This window comes from Carassius gibelio, chromosome A9 (assembly GCF_023724105.1).
Source record: "Carassius gibelio isolate Cgi1373 ecotype wild population from Czech Republic chromosome A9, carGib1.2-hapl.c, whole genome shotgun sequence".
Lineage (NCBI taxonomy): Eukaryota > Metazoa > Chordata > Actinopteri > Cypriniformes > Cyprinidae > Carassius > Carassius gibelio.
The window spans coordinates 29,412,903-29,432,052 of record NC_068379.1 but is presented as its reverse complement, the minus strand read 5'-3'; the positions used below and the strand labels follow the sequence as shown (position 1 = coordinate 29,432,052).

Here is a 19,150-nt window from a genome sequence, read left to right as displayed (position 1 = left end):
CTTGAGTAACAAGGTAAACACAGGGTCATTGTCAGAAAAATAGGGTTAAATGTGGTCAGTAAATTTTATTGGACATAGGCTCTAATAGAATTGTAATTTCAGTGTGATGTCATGTTGTGTGAAACCCCTGGCCTGTGTGGCAAGGAAAAATGCCACTGAATGTGGGGGAAGAGGGGCGGCACACCGCAGATGGCATTTTACACTCCCATGCCCCACTTAGTATTTTCTGGGGCACCTCCACCATTGAACGGGTCCCAGCTGTGACCTCCCATCAAAGAGCTCACCGTGGCTGATGTGACACTTGCAGATGGATGTTTTTTTTTTTGTTGTTGTTTAAAAACATGTTTCATGATGCAAACAGAAATGCAAGTGCCAGTCTGTTCATTATGACGTGCCTGGCTCTCCCTGGTACCAGCTTACAGACCATGAAAACTGTGCACAACTGTAGGGACAGACAAAAAATCAGACCGATAGAAAGATAGATACCCTTACGAAAGGAAAATATATTTCTTAAAATATATTGTGATATATTGTAATATCTTATTTTCCCTTTTTATTTTCTAATATTTTATACATTTGAATACATTTAATAATATATTGATGATGCATATATTATATAATATATTGCAAAATATACAAATGATTGCCGCTTTCAATATATTGCAATATATTGGAAAAAATAAATATATATAAGAATATATGCCTAATATATTACAGGATATTTTCCAATATACTGCAATATATTTTTGTTTCATAAGGATAGATAGATAGATAGATAGATAGATAGATAGATAGATAGATAGATAGATAGATAGATAGATAGATAGATAGATAGATAGATATTCTTTAATAAATAGAATGTAAAAAAAAAAATATATAATATATTCTTATATATATTTAAAAATAAATATATATAAGAATATATGCCTAATATATTACAGGATATTTTCCAATATACTGCAATATATTTTTGTTTCATAAGGATAGATAGATAGATAGATAGATAGATAGATAGATAGATAGATAGATAGATAGATAGATAGATAGATAGATAGATAGATAGATAGATAGATAGATATTCTTTAATAAATAGAATGTAAAAAAAAAATCAGCTCTGACCTTGCCAAACAAAACCCCAACCCTTTTTCACATCTCACTTACTGAGCCACATTCTGGCCTGAGCTGTGAAATATCATTCATTTTAGTAAAAAAATCTAACTTCGATTTAAAATTGGTCTAAGCACATAAAATGCCCAATTAGACTCTTATATAACTATATAAGTGTCAAAGATGAGATTTCCATGTACAAGCTTTGGTTATCAGTAAATAGCTGTGAATTACACACTGTAATTGCTTCTCTCAAACACAACAGTTGGCTAATATTGCCTGTTCATCTCTCACAGAGTCTATAGAGCAAATTCAATCATGTATATTCTCAAAGCTCTGTGTTCGGAGAGGCAGAATGAGATATTTAATTTCTGTTAGGTAAAATGTTATTTAATGGCTCCACCTCGAGCTCTCAGCCTCTGCCCTCGGGAGCACATCATCAGGAATCGGATTCTATTACTGTTCAAATGGCTTCTGGAATCAGGTAGTCACATTCATTGGAGCACAGATTGTGGAGTCCCCTTCCCAAAAGCAGGGGGCGCCTGGTGCGTATTCGGGTGTGTGTGCAGTAGTGCATGGATGTCTATGTGTATATAGTATGGGGTGCTGTCTGTGTATGTGAGGAGGTGGGTAAAGGGGAGGAGAGGGTGTAGTCCCACACGGTGTTCGAACAGATGGGTGCAGTCCCTCCCCTTGGGTCAGGTTACTGACGGAGGATACACTTCTCCTTTCATTATGTGTGTGAGATGCATTTAGAATGATCCACAGCAGTGTTTTACAGCTGCTACTTTATGAGAACACACACACATACAAAACCACAAGCGCACTGCAGAGAGTTATTGAGTGATGTAGGAATAAAAGAAAAAGGAGAGCTTGGTTGTGCAAACATTTTTGCATATTCATAAGCATCACATCTGAATGCATTTGATATGCATCAGTTCATGCATTTTATGAGAATGTTTTTGCTAGCACCATACTCTACTGTTTGAGCAACAGCAACCAAAATTAAAAAAAAGCAAACCAGCAAAAAAATAAATAAATAAATAAAAAATAAAAAAATCACTAATGTAGACGGTATAAATTTTATCAGTCTATTTTATCATGTCAGCAAATTTAATAAAGCAAGATCATTTGTTTAACTCATAAGGTGTTGATTTCATTTGAATTCATACAATGTGATTTGTACAGGAACATATGATGTTTAGAAAAAAAAGTAGGTTCTACCCTAAACCTAAATCTTACCATATTCATAAGCATCACATTTACATGCATGCACTAGTGGACCTTATACATTTAAGTTGCTAACATTCTCTGCTGTTTGAGCCATGGCAACCCAAATTTAAAAGCAATAAAAAAGCAAAAAACTCTACCCAAAAAACTTATTTGATAAGGTGGTGATTTTGTCTGAATTTGTACAATGTGATGGGAGCAAACAATATTTAGAAAAAAAAGCACAAATGTCCACTCCTAAACCCGACTGTTGGTGTAGCGTAATCAGATCGTTTTTGCATTTTTACGAGCATGGCGTTTACATGCATGCACTTGGTAGACAGTATATATTTAATGAGTTCCAGAATTTTTCTGGTAGTTTTCGGAGTTGTTAGCACCTAGCTGTACTTTGATCAGCCTAATTGAAAAGACAAGCCAACACCAAATTTTTTAATTGATAAACTCCACCGAGTCTCATGAGAAAACATCACTATTTTACAAAGTGCTGATTTTGTCTATTTGTACAGAAACTTATCATTTTTAAAACAAATTAAGCATGATGGTCCAGGCCACCCTTAAATGTATCAGTGGGGCGTAAGCAGACAAAAAATACAAAAACATATGAATAAGATTCTTACAAATTAAGGGCTGTTCACACCAAGGATGATAAAGATCACTATAAAGTTTTAATTCTATTAGAGTAGGAAAGTCCCCACCACAAACCTCTAACTATAAGGCCCTGTACAATAAGTCTGTACGGTAAGTGCACGTGAAGAACGCCATTTGGGACAGGACCCAACAACACAGAGGAACAATATCACTGGTAACACTTTCACAATAGTTTTTTCCAGCAGAAAATTGACAGCCATTCAAAGTCAACCTGACTTTGAAGAGCATTTAGTTGATCCTGATAAGCACTCATTGTCACAGGTGTAAAAACAACCGCTTTTTTCTAACACGAGGGGGTTTGGATTCACAGAATAATTGTTTCCAGGTGGAACGTTAAAGAATGCAACACATACATCTCCTGGAAATCCTGTATAATTCAGCCAATCCGATGGCGACTTCAAAACTACCAAAGTGTTTCCACTTAAGCCAACTGTCCGTGGGCATGTCATCTGAGGCTGAGAATAGATGCTACGTGGTAGCCAGGGTGTTCTGAGTGTTTGCTAGGTGGTTATTTGATGGCCCACTCTTAATATTCTACACTAATCCAATTTGGTTTTACAAAAAAAAAATTATTTACCTAATTATTTACCTATTTAATCCTATTTTTTCAAATTTTCTAGTTTAATTATCTAAAAATCATTTTTTTTTAATTAGATACGTTTATTGAAAAGCATCACTGCATATTAAATACATGTTTTCAGAGCATGCATCAGTAATACAAGTATACTTTGTCTTACAGCACTGCCACTTTTTATCCACTTCTTTTAACTATGAACGAGATAAAAACAAACGTTAAAATAAAGATATAAAGAAATAAATCTTCCAGTGCAGTAAGAGGAAATGCATTTAAATTCAAACACTATGAATCTAAGAAAACAAGCTTTGATCATTTATGCAGTGTTGCTTCTCAAGTAAGTTGCGTTTCGAGAATTCTTCGAGAAAAAAAAAAAAAGGTCAATGTAGGATATTTTGATATATTGTATTATTAGTCAAATCTAGTAATATATTTAGTATTCCTCTAAATGTTAGTTTTTAGTAAATTGCATGGAGAGATGGCAATTAAAATGGTAAACATGATTAATTTCCCATTTGAGTGTGTATTCAAATGATGCATTAACATAGGGACCTTGACATTCCTCACACTAAAATATTGATTTCCTATGATCCACTGCCAATGCCTAATGGCGTAAAGCACCAGCTTGTTAGTATATAGGGAATTGCTGAGCACGAGGAATGAATCCTATGAGTGAACAAACCCTGAGGGCAGACGCTAATGCACTTTGACCTCGAGTGAGGCCTGAGGGGGCGGCAGTCACCTGTGCGTGAAGATTTCAAGCTGAACCTGAGACGAAAACCTACTTATGTAACCAATTGTTATCTTGTACAGTACGGATGCAAGACACTTACTGGTCACATCAGCTTCTATGTCGGTGAGCTTGAAGAACGGGGCAACTTCATCCAGGTAGATCTGGTATGCCTCTTTCTTGTGGGTGATGGGGTTCATGAAGACTTTGAGAGTCTTGGGACGGTTCTTAAAACCTGCAGAGCAAAGAAAACAACAAAGAGCGGGAGGATACATCAATCCCCTTGTGTCATGAATCCCATGGGCATTCATTTAAGTGCTTGATACTCATCCAGTTTAGAGAAGAGCACATCTGTTAATGTGAGCCAAAGCCCCTGTCCTACATAATAACGATTTCTTGTGGTGAGTTCAGCTTTTGTCTGCCACCCTTGCTGCAGAACGGCTCTCACACAGCGTGAGTTCAGTCTCCACCGACTGAAAAGGTCAGATCAGTGTCTGTTGTTTACAGCGGCTGAATGTCTGCCAAGAATGAGGAGAAGGCTTGAATACATGCGCCATGTAGGCTCTCCGTCTCTCTCTGTTCACGTTTTTGTGGTGGGAGATGAGTGACACCAATAACTAAAAAGTGGCGTGGGCAATGCATTATATGTGAATATTATACGGGTACGAATTTATACCCAGAATTGAGCTAAATCTGTCAAAATTGACCAAAACCTCCTTTTGGGATGTCCTGATTTGTAATAAATGAATAAATAAATAGGTGATACTTTATTTTAAGATCTCTTTGTTACATGTTACATGCACTTACTATTATAGTAAGAATGAATTATGCATAATTACATGCAAGTTACCCTAAGCCAAACCAAATCCTTACCCTAACCATATAGTAATTAATATAACTCAGTACTTATATATATAATTACGCAAGGACACCTTAAAATAAAGTGTAACCAAATAAATAGACACATTGTAAAATGTTAGGTATGGGTTAGGGTTAGGTTAATTATTATTATTATTATTATTGTTTTATTTTATATATTTTTTATAGGGTTTATTTCCTGCATTTGCAAGAATAAGTTTTGTATTTTCGTATATTTTAAAACATAATTTATTCCTGTGATGCAAAGCTGAATTTTTACATCACTCCAGTCGTCAATGTCACATGATCCTTCAAAAATGATTCTGCTGACTTGAAGCTCAATAAACATTTCTTATTAATATCAATGTACTAAAAAGCTGTGCTGCTTAATATTTATGTGGAAACTGTAATATTTTTTTTTCCAGGACTTGCCATCAATATTTGATTTACTATTTTCTGTTTTCCCTTCTTTGCAGAGAGAACCCAATATTTAGTAATGGTGGATCATAATTAGCAGAAATTAGGGAACTGCATTCTCTCCCGGCCTAACTGGAGTGCTTGAGAATGAAGGATGCGGAGGTGAAGCTCAATGCTCTCGTTCCTTCCTCCATCATCTCCCTCATTTACTCTAATCCGGCCCCTGAAGCTCTCGACCCTCGACCTGCTAACGAGCCGCTACCCTCGGCTTGCCCTCCACCGTACTCCCTGTTGACATCACAGTGCATGAGTTCAAGGGGGTGCCCAAGGTCACAGTTCAAAAAGACACAAAACGTGCACGAAAGTAGATGAAGGATGTGAGGTGGGGAGGATGAGGGGGATTTGGGATCTTGAAATAAGGTTGCGAGTCTCGCTCAGCGTGGGGATGCTGATCTATGTGGGCAGGTGCAGGGGGGCGGGACCATCGCTGCTGTTATAGCTGTGAATGTGGCTCAGGAGGCTCAGTAACCCTCGTCCTTACCAAGGGGGCTTCGGGCCTACCACACAACACATAAAAAACAATGAGCGTCTATTGAATCAGATTTAGGGGGCACATTTGCATCACCATTTCATAAAGATAGTTCACAATATCCACACAAAAACTTGCTATTTATAAAGAGTCTCCTTTTAGTCTCTGATTTTCCCAAGAGACTCTCTGTTCCAAAACCTTGTATACTACCTATATGGATAGCATTATATCATAATTACATGGCAATGGCTATGTTTAAAGGTAGGTAGCATAACTATACTGTCTTCTATGGTGCATGATTTGTATGAGGGCAATCCCAGAATGCACTGCAGTGAACTCCGTAAAAAAAGACTGCTGACCAAAAAAAAAAAAAAAAAAAAAAGAGAGAGAGAGATGCTTATTGTAAATATATGCTAACATGAACGTTGCAAATTAAAAAAAAAAATAGTTTTGTTTTTATTTTTTATTTTATTTTGAAAAAGCTTAGCTTTAATTATTTATTCATTTATCATTTATATTTATTATAAAAAGTTTTTTTTAAGAAAATTGTTTTATTTATATTTTATTTTTAAATATGAAAATGTTTTATTTTTAGTTTAAAGTATGAAAAAAGTACAGAAATACCTAAACTAAAGTTTGCATCGTCACAAAAACATTTATTTATTTATTCATTCATTCATTAATTCTAGTAGTTCTCTTTTGCAAGAATAGTACTGGTGCTTGACTTCAGTTATGTACTCAGTTTATTGTATATGTTTGTTTGTTTTTTAGCTTAGAAACATGTCTAGCTAACTTGACCAAACTTGTCAGAATGTTAGAATGTTCCAAATCAGTTACTTATGAGGTTCTAGCTCTCTATATACACAGTAGACAGCAAGACAATTCAAAAGATATTAGAACAGAGCCCTCATCTCTGATTAATTCTTTACACTGAAACAGGAAACTATATTTCTGTTGTTTAAATGATCATATCTGAGCTGGAGTTCAGGATAAATCTAAACACCACAGAAGGGAGAGTGGGGGTGTAGCCCGTCAGCATGCACGATACCGTTACTATGGCACATAATCCCATGTTTGTGCGAGTGATGCATGGTGGCTCCCAGGAGCTCGCTGAAAGACAATCCAGATGAAGGGGCCACACTCAGGTTTCACCTCCATGAGTCCTGTTTGTGTTCCCGCAAAAGGCCACTGTGATTAGCAGCTTGAAAAAGACTTCAGACAACCTGCGTTCACACGTTAATTAAACCTTATTGACGTTAATCACTTCTGTAGTCTGTTTTAGGTAATTTTTCTCTTAAATGGGTGAATTTCACAAAACCTGTTTAGAACATGTCCAGGCCACATAAATTTTTTTTTAAAAGTAATATTATGAAATGTAATATAAATTCAGTGCAATTATGTAATATTTATAATAAATATACTTTTTTTAATGGTTGCATTTGTTGTGCAGAATATATATATAAATTATATATCATTTAAATTCAATCTTACAAAAAAAAGAAAAAATTACAAAAGCTGAAAAGTTACATAATTGTAGCACATATACCCCTATATGGTACATACATATCTGATTTGTAAATTTTATGTACTAATATATAGTCTTAGGGTATGGGTAAATGAGGTACTAATATGTACCATTTATCTTTTATACCTTAGGGTACCATCCAATGAAATCCAATGAGTGTAAATGACCTGGGCATGTTTTTGTTGACAATCACCCACATGTATTGTGCCTTTCATGTGAGCAAGTTGGTTCTGTTTGTCCTCTCAATAGCTTTGTAGTGACGTCCACATTTCAGACATGTGTCTCTGCCACCTGTGGACATTCCATGAGGTCAGCACGTTCTGCAGCGATGCAGTCACCTTATGACTCAGAGGCTTAAGGCTGTTTTACCCCTGAGGGCTATCAAGACCGGCTAATGTCACCCAACACAGTAGCTACATCTGTCTCTGTCCAGCCCCCGTCTCAGGGCACAGAGGGTGCTGATGGGAAAGGTAAGGAGCATCTGAATGGTGTGGCTGAGGGTCTCCCTGTGGAGAAGATGATTTGGCACAGGGGAGCACTTTTCCCATAATCGGGTAAATTACCTGAGAGCAGAGTCAGGTTACACATTGATTTCAGAGACAAACAAAGCCCCGGGACTGCCCGTAAACACTCGCTCACTGTGCTAATGAGTGGATTGACCATGCGGTCCAGTCATGGTTTGATTGCAAGGCATCGATGCTTCAAATTACAGTGTAGTGTTATTTGTGTGACCGTGAATTCACCCTGTTTCTGAGTTATGTGCCGTGTAGAATTCAGAATGAGAATGCTTTTAAATTCCAAATAAATCCCTAGGTTTTAAATGTAAGGAAGTAGAATTAAAATAAACAAATTCATTACTGATTTTAACTGAAAAATGTATAAAGTCAAACTTTAAGATGTGTAGGCTTTTCATAAATAGATAGATGGATAGTTCGAAGGTAATTTGAAGATGGATCATGAAGAGGGATAGAAAGACAACAATAGGTGTCTGCTGGATTTATGAAATCCACCAGATATGGATAAAACATCTGATAAGAAAAGTCTTAATGTCGTCGAGAAATTCAGTTAGGGATTCTGAAAATTAAAGTTTTCATTTTTATACAATAACAGTATGTTGATTTGGCCAAGCCCACTTAAAAAGGCACATAGAGGACAAGAGAGTCGCAAGGTACATAACACAGCCATCAAACTGCACTTAAGTAACCCATAAAACCCATAAACCGTTCCACTCGCTGAGTCCCCAATACCCAAACGGGCTTTCTGGGGTGCACAGAATATTTGCTAATCCTCAAGAACAGATGTCTTATTTTTGCCCTGAAATCCCTGGCTGGCTGACTGGCGAGGGGAGTCAGCCCTCCAACGGATAAGCCCAGACTGGGGCCTTGCAGTGGGAAAGGTCAGGATCGGAGAGGAGCTGGATCCGGCAGGCCCGAGGGGAGGTAAGAGATCTTGAGGCCATACAGGAGATGCAATGGGAGAGAGAAAAAGAGTGTCACTCTCCTGTCCCGCTTTCCCACCGGCTGTGGGATCTCCATACGGGGGACGAGTGCTTCGACATTTCCTTAGATCCTCTGCCAAGAGCGGAGCATCTGGCATGGTGTCAGGGACTGGCATTAGCGCGCATTAGCAGTGGGGGAGACCCAGCCCTCTCCAGATTTGTCCCCTCCAGCAGAGGCATCACCAGGCAGGAGCTGCTCCAACCACTAGACGAGGTGGGGAACTGCGGTGGAGGTTTGGGCTTCAAATCAATGCACTTGCTTTCATTGGAACAATTAATTGACACAGGCGCCATATAATGAGACGAACAGAGATGCTCTGACAATAAAATTAAACATGTAATGCATTCTATTAATTATTCCATGTTAAAGCGTGGGAAGCACATGTATATTTTTCCAAATACAGCTAGTTTTTGGTGTGGACAATAGCACTATTCCTAATGTTGGCCAGAGAGGGGGAAAAACAGCACCATGTGTTAGGTGCATCCATTATGTCTGCATACACGTCTATCTCGGGGCGGGTGTGACAGACAGAGAAATAGGGAAGATCCACTGGGAATACGCAGAAAAAAATCCACAAGAAGCACTTGTGAAAGTGATACTGCAGTCCTACCTACAGCAGAGCCCACAGGAGCATCTGTCCACCCTGAGACGTCCCAACAGAGCCCGAGGTACACGGTGGCTTTTATGGACGGGAATCTTTAGGCACCTCCAGATTTGATTTGATTTTTACACTCTCAAAAAAGAAAAAAGAAATTGGTTATACTTTATTTTAAGGTGTCCTTGTTACAGTGTAATTATACATAAAAGTACTGAGTAATATTAATTACTATATGGTTAGGGTTAGGATTTGGGTTTGGCTTAGGGTTACTTTAATGTAATTATGTAATTATAGTACATGGATAAATTAGGATTAGGTGAAGTGTAGGTTAAGGATTAGTACCTAGTTAATACTCAGTTGTTGTAATTGCTATTATAAGTAGATAGTATGTACATGCGGAACAGGACTGTAAAATAAATTCTACCAAAATGTCAGTGCAAAAATTGTACCTTTAGGGTTACAACAGCTTGTCACTGGGGCAGTACCCTAAAAGAGAAACCTTTGTACCCCCAAAAGGTCCATTGTAGTACCTTAAGGGCACATTACTACTATGAATATACACCTTTTATTGGTAGATAAAATACAAAGTTCTCTCTTTAAGGTTACTTCCCAAGTGATAAGTTGCTGTAACCCCAAAGGTACAATGGTACAAGAACCTGTATAAACAGATCTAACAATTTCTGAGCAATCTTACATTTCACTGCAAAAAGGAAAATTACTTCAAAAATATAGTCTATATAGTCAGCAAATTAGACTTTAAATTGAATTGTTATGCAAGTAAAATCTTTATAATAAGTTGAATTTGACTGAGAGGAAATGCACCAAAATACATTAATACCTATTTTCATTGCTTGTGACTTGTATAAGTGTAAAATTGTTTTATTTATAATCAAACTAAAACCGTAAGGGGGGAGGGGTTCACCAGTAAGACAAAATATAATTATATTTAAGACATTACCAATTTTAAATATTGTAAGTGTAAAATAGGACATACATACTCACTAAAGATAGGGTTTTTTTTGCCGTCCATTAGCATCTTGTTTTCTGAAGTCATTCTGTTTGGCAGTGCAGATATTATACACTTTAGTTTTATTATTCAATTTAAAATCACGATTTATGAATTTTTTTTATCGCTAATTAGAATCATACGAGTTTTCAATGTGATGAAGGTGATTAAATGATGACAGACTTATTCCTTTGAACTAAAACGTTAACTTTATTTATTTATTTATTGTCTTTAATGTGAAACAGGATCAAAGCAAGCAACTCTCACCAGCATATAAACAGAGTTTGGGTTGACCAGAAAACATCAACTGAAGTAAGAGCGCTCCAGTCAATAAGATACACAGATTGATCCGTTTCCAAGGAGCCAAGGGGAAAGAGTCACCATGGATACGCAGAGGTTGACTTAATGGAAAACCTGTTAATGTGTAACATTATCCACTCGGCTATCGAGCTTTTGTACATCAGCTCATGTAAATCCCACGCAAGCTCGGCGAAAGGCCCAGCGTCCTTCAAATTCTGAATGTACTTTTAAAATCGCGTTCCAAGGGAGATTTTGCTTTCCCTATTATCTTGTTAAACAACTCAAAGCGGTTTAATGCACGGCACACAATAGCAACTCTTGTGCTTTATGCCAAATGCACATATGAATTCAGATAGGTCACAAAAGCCTTTGGAGGAATGAGATGGACCCAGTGCTTGACCCTTGAGTTCTCTCCCCTCTCTGTTTGTCTTTTCTCCTCCCTTTAGGTCTACAACAATAAAGTCCAGCTTGACGCAGGAGTGTGACCATGCGCTTTGACAAGAGCACCAAGAGCACATTATGTGTCCGGAGCGGAGCGCGGAGGGCTTCCCGGGCTCTGATTGACCCGCCAAGATTAATCTTTCAAAAGAGGGTTTAAGGACACAAGGAGTCTACTGCTACTGCTCACTCTCTGACCGCAGGGGTTTAATCTGTCATCTGAGCGGACGCACCTCATGTGTCAGCACACATCACATGGCTAGTCAGAAAAACATGGGCGATGCTGCAGACGGCATTCAGAGCTCACCTTGAATAAAATCAAACCGTGGACTGAGGGTCTGGGGCTGCTTTTTTGGACCGTTCACCTTTTGTGCTGAGTGTCCCTCCATTGTGCCGCCTCCCTGGGAAAGACCACTGTAACAGGTGAGCACCCCTAAAATCCAGAATGCACTCCCTTAACTGCTAATAAAATAACAGATTATCCAGCTATGAAAAAAACATGCATCTATGTGTGTGTTAGAGCATGTGCATGAGATGCAGGGGATGGGGTGAACATTTCCACAAGGACCAAATAAAAAGCCATGCTTTATTAACAACTGTATGAGTTTGTGACGGTATAAATATGTAGCACATGACAGCTGCTCTGCTGCTCATCAGAACCTGGAGAAGGAAAGACATGGACCCTTATCAATGTTGGTTTATTACATCTATAGGAGAGAGGATGTACTGTACTAAAATATAGATTCATCATGACCCCAAATGGTTAATCTTTTATTTACACTGTATAAAATCTCAAAATGTTGCTTATTTCAATCATCAGATCTTACTTAAAAAATATATTTTTAACTCAAATTATATTTGAAACATATGTGAAATTACATTCCTTAGGTTAGGGGGAAAAAATTGTTAATGCAAGTGTTTGTTTATTTTTTAATTGCTTTTGTAATTTTGTTTGGTTAGTATCGCTGAAATTACATCGGCTGTAAATGAATTATTCTGTAAAATCCTGTTTATTATTTTATCTGCACTGCAAAAAAAAAAAAAATCATAATCCTGATCTAATCTTCCAGTTGAAATATCTAAAACTCTTTACATTTACATCCAAAGTACACTGCATAAGATATTAAGTATTGTGATATAAAGTGTTTTTCAGGAAGATTTGACAAAAGTTACAAACTAGCAAAAAACAAAACAAAACAAAACAAAAAACACTGAAAATACACTTATCAAGATTCAAACTAAGTCTAAAAAATAATTTATGTCATTTTTAGAATTAAGTTTTAGATATTTTCACTGAAAATTAATCTAATTAAGAAGTAATTTTTGCTGTGTAACGTGTGGTTATTTTTGTAGGTGGACACAATTCCTATGAGAGGAAAATGACTATGTTTTCCATTCATAAAGGATTCTAATTTTATGTAAACACATATACAGTTTAAGTCTACAGGCTCTATACATTTTAAAACACTGTATTTTAATGGTTTTGAAATGTCTTAACACACTTCCACTGTAAAACACCACAATGAATCTCATTTTTGTGTAATAATTTTTCTCCTCGCAGAACTAAATAAGCATGTCCTCTCTCCTCTGGGCTCCCTCAAGGCATATTCTTTAATTATGATAATTAATTCATGTTCTGCCCAAAGTACATGCAGCCCTCACTCACAATTACCCACAAAAAAGCCAGCATTTAAATCTTTAAAGGGCTACAGCTCAGAAACACTTTTGTGCTAAGAAGTTACATGGCTGAAGTCTAAGTAAGGGTTCAGCGAGGTGGGGGAGGGGATTGACAGCATAAAGTTGTGAGGCCTGGACAATCCCCTCCCTAATTCCCAGCGAGTAATGCACCTCCTGAGCACTGCTGCTGTTACATCACCTCTTATTCAGTGCTGTAACTGAAATTCCAAGGATTAGCTGGCATTAATACAGCATTATGACCAGGCCCTCATTGGACAAAAACACGGTCCAGAGATTTGCCCCACACCATTTTCTAGTCCCAAACTCATATCTCACATCCAATCCGGTTTTAAATATAGCCTACTACTTGTATGGTAGTATTTATGTGGGACAGACAGCGGGCAAAGAAGGATTTCTGAAATTGAACTTCCAGCCTAATTGTGATGCTAGATTAAATCAGTGATAATGTGCAGCGCTTCTTTGTCTGCAGACCGGGATTAGCAGAGATTACACATGCTCATTTCACAAAGGCAGCATCTAAATCAGCTGACGAAGGAAGTTTATACTAAATCTTTTTGTTGGTCCTTGTTAGAGTCTCAGACGGGCTTTTACTGAATCCCCAAATATTAAATCTCCTCCTTGCATCCTTTCCCCCAGGTTTTCGAGAACCGGAGAACGAAGAGTTCTGACGCATTTGGAAGGACACCTGTCTCCCGTGTAGCACAGCGAAGCACTAGGCAGGCCGCTGGCCCGTCTTGGCAGTGAACGCTTGTGAGAGGAGCACAGATAATTACAAACTCCAGGGAGGCCGTAGGACCAACCTGTTCCTCTAATATCTGATCCAGCAGGTCCAACCCCACCTCTTTCAAGACCCCCTCCGACTCCCCCTTAAGGCACACCACACAATGATACGGTCATCACACAAAAGTGATGGTGCCCCTTGGCTCTCTCAATGAGACTATCTTATAATACAGTCTGTGGAGTTTATTCATAACTTTTTTGTGTAGTCAGGATGTAACTGACACACCTTGCACATTATTTTTACATCATATTTGTAGGTCAGATGCATACTTGAGAAATCATTTAATTGTGATAGAAAGGCTCTTTTCCAAAACCTACTGAACCAATCTAATGCTCTACATAGGCTGATCAATGGGTTATACAAATAGCTCTCCTCATTGAAAGGACTAACTTGATTTGAGTTTGGTGTTCACATGTTGCTAAACTAATAAGCAGTACTCTAATCCATTTAAAAATGTTCAAACATTTGTCTCGTGAGATTTTTTTTATGTTTTTGACAAAACTTGTTATGCTCACCATGGCTGCATTTATTTGATCCCAGTAAGACACATTAAATGGTAAAATTGTGAAATATTATTGCAATGAAAATAATTGTCTTCTACTTTAATATATTTTAGAATGAATTCATTCCTGTGATGCTAACATTAATTTTTTCAGCAGCCATTACTCCAGTCAGTTCTGTGTCACATGATCCTTCAGAAATAATTCTAATATGCTGATTTGAAAAAACAGTTAAGCTGTTATTTCCTTTAGCTGTATTTTTTATTTATTTATTTATTTTTTGTTAGAACTGTCTTTATTGTCACTTGATCGATTTCATTTTGAGCTATAGTCAACATTGCTAAAAAAAAAAAAAAAAAAAAAAAATTATTGGGGTAAAATGGTTCAAATTTTTGTTAGATGGTTCATATTTAAATGAGATTTATTAAAGTTGTTGTAGAGTAAGTAGTTCCCTCACTTTCTCCATCATTCTTATTATATTTGTTTCGCATCAGTGCATTATGCGATTTCCATCACTGTAAAGGATAAATTCTGCCACAGAATTCGGCATAAAAAGTATTTTAGAAGAAAGCATTATTAATGCTGCATACCTCTTGAGGTAGACTTGCATCAAGAGCACACTTAAAATGCTACACTCACTAGGTTTAGGAACAGAATAATTGTATCCAATTCATTACTGGGTTGGGCAATCTTCATTCAATAAATGTCAGCAAACACAATAAAATATAAAGTGAAGCAAATGTTGACCAGGTTAATGTTTGCACATCATAAAATTAACTAAAGCACTGATAAAAAATAATTCTAAAATGCCTAATGTTTGATTTGTGACAGTGTATGGTAGATGTTGAGCTGCTTTGGCGTGTGCACATACCGCTGAGGATTTCTTTGAGGCTTTTGAACCAAATCTCACAGTGGTCTGCACTGAGGTTATTGATGTGGATGGCATGTTCCTTGAGTTTGAGCCCTTTCTTCTTGCACTGGAAGAGTGTGATGCCCAGCAGAGTTCCACCCGTCTGCTGCCCCACAGAGCGCCACCGCTTTACCTTCACAGCAAACACATCCTTAAGCTCCACATACTCTTCCTGCTTCTTCACATCATGGTCAGCTAAAGCAAACACACAAGAGACATTTAAAAGTCAAATTATACATTTTTTCCTTCCGGATCACTTGTAATGGGTCTTAATGTTATGTGTTTAAATGCCAAAACATAATTTAAGCATGAAACAGAGTTTCTGTGTTTTTTAATTAACTATTATTATTAGCTAATAGTCCTACTTGAAGTATAGCATACTCTTCTGTGCAATAGTACTATATTTCTGTTTGAATTTCTTTAAGTTATACCGAAATTTTATTTTGACAGGATGTCGTTAAGACATTGCCGTTTGTGTCAGTCTGTGTATACGATACGAATGAATGATGATAGTTTTATCAAATGAAATGTTGAAATCTTCTCATAGCGCACTGACTTGCACATGTGTAGCCTACATCATGCGCCAATATAGTGAAGAGCTGAAAACACCACGCGTGCTTCAGTGTGTGTGTATGTGTGTGTGTGTAGTAGAGCACACATTCCCAGAGACGTGTATAACAACACCTTAAGGGTTCCCATAAGCAGGATTTATTGTTGTGCCCCCCTTCCTCAAATATGATGATGGGGAAAAAAACTACTATAGGGGTGAAAAAATAACTTTAATCAAATAAACAACTAAATGAATAAATTGTATTATTTACAAATCACAATTGTAGCTCTCGACATTTACCTGTGGCTATAACTTTATTATGACTCTAATTTATTTTATAGTCTCAAGCTTTCAGAAATCATGCAGTTTTACTATGATAAAAGCATGGTTTATTTTTGTAAGGGTTGTGATATGCATGTTTTTTTGTTGAAGAAATTATAAAGTCTGTGTCATCTATAGCAAAAAGGTGGCCAAAAATGAAAGATTAAGTGAATATTTGAATGAAATGTTTGGTCAGTAGCCTAAACAAGTATTTGATTGTCCTGTAAGTGTAACAGCAGCAATCACATGGCATTTGTAATAACATGTACATAAATTGTTTATTTTGTATATGCCTACATTATGTATTTTAACAGTGTTATTATTAACCAATCATTATTGCCTCATTCTTTTTTTATATAATTCATTTTAAGCCATTTTAAAGGCTATTGATGTCTTAGGTCTGTTTTTATTGCAACAACAACAACAACAACAACAAAATATTACAGTATATTAATACTTTGTAAATTATTAGAGTTTGGGGTTCGCGAATCATTTGAGTCAGTTCGGGAGTTCAAAGCGGGATCGCGAATCATTTGAGTCAGTTATGGGGATCGCGAATCATTTGAGTCAGTTCGGGAGTTCAAAACGGGTTCGCGAATCATTTGAGTCAGTTTGGGAATCGCAAACCATTTGAATCAGTTCGGGAGTTCGGAGCGGGTTCGCGAATCATTTGAGTCAGTTCGGGAGTTCAAAGCGGGTTCGCGAATCATTTGAGTCAGTTTGAGGATCGCGACTCATTTGAATCAGTTCGGGAGTTCGTGGCGGGATCGCGAATCATTTGAGTCAGTTATGGGGATCGCGAATCATTTGAATCAGTTCGAGAGTTCGGAGCGGCTTCGCGGATCATTTGAATCAATTTGAGAGTTCGGAGCGGGTTCGCGAATCATTTGAGTCAGTTTGAGGATCGCGAATCATTTGAGTCAGTTCGGGAGTTCAAAGCGGGTTCGCGAATCATTTGAGTCAGTTTGGGGATCGCAAATCATTTGATTTAGTTCGGGAGTTCGGAGCGGAGTCACGAATCATTTGAATCAGTTCGGGAGTTCGTAGCGGCTTCGCGAATCATTTGAGTCAGTTCGGTAGTTCAAAGTGGGTTCGCGAATCATTTGAGTCAGTTTGGGGATCGCAAATCATTTGAATCAGTTTGGAGTTCGGAGCGGGATCACGAATCACGAAAGATTCGAGCTCGTAAATGTTCACATTTTTGCCCATAACCTTTAATTCGTTGCTGCCAACTGGGATGGCAAGGCTTTCTTTTAGGGTGGCATTTCTTCCTAATCTTACTGACTTAACTAAACTTTTGAACTGTTTTTGCCCATTCAAGAACAAGATCAGTGGGGTCCAAAACAATATCATAATTATTTTACTTTCATTGTGCAACATATGTTTAAAATGTCATCTTTGCAACAATATAATGATCATTCTGTTAGTACAGTCACATTTTTGTGATGTACTGTCCTCTACGAGAACCAAAACAAACAAAAATATTAAGTTTTAATGGTTGAGAATTCAGACTTTTAACAGAGCTGCACTGCGAGCTTCCTGTTCTCTCCTGACACCCCGCTGTAAACGATTACCCACAGGCAAACCCCAATTAAACCACACTGAAATCTGTCGCCGAGCCTCAAGATGAACCGAGTTCTATAGCTTCCTCTCAAAATGACAGTTAAGCCTTTCTTCATTAGGAGCACCCCAAGCCGCACCTCCGCGTTTCAGAACATTAACTACCCTCTCACATTACTGCGCAGGACCCCCGCCGCCATCTGTTCCTACTCAGGCTTCTGCTCCAACCTCTCTATACCTCCAACACTCTATTTATTTAACTCCAAAGCTTCATTTCATTGTGGTCACTTTACAGAAACCCTGATTCAATTGAATTAGTGGGAACAGGAGATAATCTCTCCCGCCAGAGCTTTCAGGGAGCTGGGGAAAATGACAAAGTGGCCCGTGTTAGCGGCCTTGCACAGGAAGCTTCCTCCAAGGGTGTGAGACAGGGTCCTGAAGGGACTGGGAAGAGGAAAAAGGGGGCCTTCTCCTCTGCTACATTACAGTAAGCCGATGCCTTGTCCGGATCAATCTTGGCACATCTGCCTGATGCCAGCCGTAAACAGGATTAGAGAAAGGACTTATCTGCTTGATGCTAATTGTGTGCAGTTTTTGCACACGTTCACCCTTTTAATAGAGAGACTTCAAACTCTGCTGTACAACTGCCCTGCAATTGTCAGCATGTGCACTAGTCAGGTTGGTCTGGTCTCTGAGGTTTTTTTTTTTTTGGTAATAGGACCTAATTAGTGACTAATTAGTCAATTAAGAGCATGAAAATTGAGTTTAAATGAGTAGCCCGCTAAGCAGAAGCAATGTAGATTGAGTTGATACACCTTTTAAAGTACCAGTCTGACTGGTGTTTCCTGCTGATGTGCTCAGAAACAGGCCACACTATTTAAACTTTACTTTTTGCTAATATTGTACTCTCTCTATTTTTGGAAGGCCACAAATTTTTGCTTACACAAACTTTTTTTTATATCTCTATTGTATTTCAGCCACTTTACAGCTCCACACTTGCTAATCTATTTTTAAGTAAATACTGATGCAACTTTACATTAAAATTAGGAGCAAAATTATTCTCTTGACGTGGCTTTGCTGATGCAATTACAAAGCTAACACAAGTATTAGAATGCTGATTTAAGATTAAATTATGCTAGAAAGAAATATAAATAACAAAGAACTACTTGTTCTACTTAAGTGTTGTGCAGTAAAAGTCACTGATCATATTCCAATTATGTACAGTATGCATCATGTGAAGGTGGTTACTCAATTACCATGATCCAAATAAGACTGTTTAATAAATATATAATTATATATACATATATATTAGACACACACACCGGCCACGTATGGTTGGACCCCCTTTTGTCTTCAGAACTGCCTTAATTT

At 37.6% G+C, this 19,150-nt stretch overlaps 1 pseudogene; it reads right to left on the bottom strand.

The window, feature by feature from the left end:
* LOC128020188 (ceramide kinase-like protein) overlaps positions 1-19,150 on the bottom strand; it is a 52,149-nt pseudogene that overhangs the window by 21,345 nt on the left and 11,654 nt on the right.